The following is a 1,334-nucleotide window of genomic DNA, read 5'->3' on the forward strand; positions in this document are numbered from 1 at the left end:
AAAAGGAAGATAAAATAATGAGGCAGCAAAAATATCATTTGTTGCACAGGGAGCTGAATACTCCAATTTCATTTGTCGCATTAAAATGCCAGCATCCCACTGTACAGTGTCTTGATGCTGTATGACACTGTTTTCTATCACAGCATCCTGAGGTGAATTCAGCTAGTTTCAGTCCCCTCTCTGGGGACCTTGGTCTTGCTCACTCTAATTGGAGGAGACTGGCAGAAAGAAAGGACATGATTAGAACCACATTTTCAAAAATCCCTTCTGCCATGTATCACCAACGCTTTATTTTGGGGCCCTCGACTTGAAGATGCACCCCACATTTGTTTATTTGTCTATCTCTTTTCAGACGTAGGCGAGGATGCAGACCCTTTGGGTGCCAGGTTTGCCAGGGATGCTGTGGGTCAGATACATGTTAAGGCAAGAAGGAAGCTGAAAATGTTTCTAGGAAGAGACTTCAGACTGCGAGGAGGTACGGAGGCATGACGTCTCTCATGACATGGGGTAGAGGTCGTGGAACTGTGAGGATCTCTGTGTGACTGACCTGCAGGGAACCCGGTCGTGGACGGCAGAGAAAATACGCTGTCATTCGTTATGCTCACATCCACCCCCCCCCCCTCTTGGCTCGACGTGCTAGAGACATAGGCAAAGCATCTTGTTTGGTTTTTGCATAGCTCCACACTCTGAGATAATGCCTTACAAATAGAGAGTATTAAGACTATACTTTCAGGGGTCATTTCTATAGTTTGTTACAAATAGAGAGTATTGAACTGACACATCTACGCAGAATAAAAATACGAATGAGAAAAATACATAAAGCAGTGAAAGATGAGTCCGTTGTACCAAAATCTAAGATCCAAAGATGGAGAGGAATCCAGGTTGATACCGTGTGGTTGGTGTTCGATGACTTCCTGAGAAATGCCGACTATTTCTCTCTATCCCAGCAGTCGTGGAATGTACTATCTGAAACAGCGACTCGTCACAGACTCAGGGACAGATATCTCACCATAGACTCCCACTGTAGTAAGGGAACCTTTCCTCCACCTCTCTTCACTCCCCTGTGAATCACCCTGGTCCTTTGAGACAGTTCTCTATCCATTGCTTTTGTTGAAGCGGTTTGTCCTCTGCTTCCGCCACGGACTTGAACCTCAGACCTCTTGCTTTCATCCTAGGCGGAGCTCCAGCTTCCCCCTTGACGGTGAACCCTGAAACCTACGATCCACTTTCAGAGCCTGCTGCTGACACCTCAGTTGGGCAAAGCACACGTCCCTTTCTCCCAAGAGAAAAAAAAAAAAAAAACCCTGTACAAATATAAATTCATTCTAGTCTAA

General features: G+C 45.6%; 1 pseudogene; it reads left to right on the forward strand.

Annotated features, from left to right (window-relative positions):
- The first annotated feature begins 717 nt into the window (after positions 1-717).
- Positions 718-812, forward strand: LOC136404580 (small nucleolar RNA U3; annotated as a pseudogene).
- Positions 813-1,334: the final 522 nt, after the last annotated feature.

The sequence above is a fragment of the Saccopteryx leptura genome, chromosome 4 (assembly GCF_036850995.1).
Source record: "Saccopteryx leptura isolate mSacLep1 chromosome 4, mSacLep1_pri_phased_curated, whole genome shotgun sequence".
Classification (NCBI taxonomy): domain Eukaryota; kingdom Metazoa; phylum Chordata; class Mammalia; order Chiroptera; family Emballonuridae; genus Saccopteryx; species Saccopteryx leptura.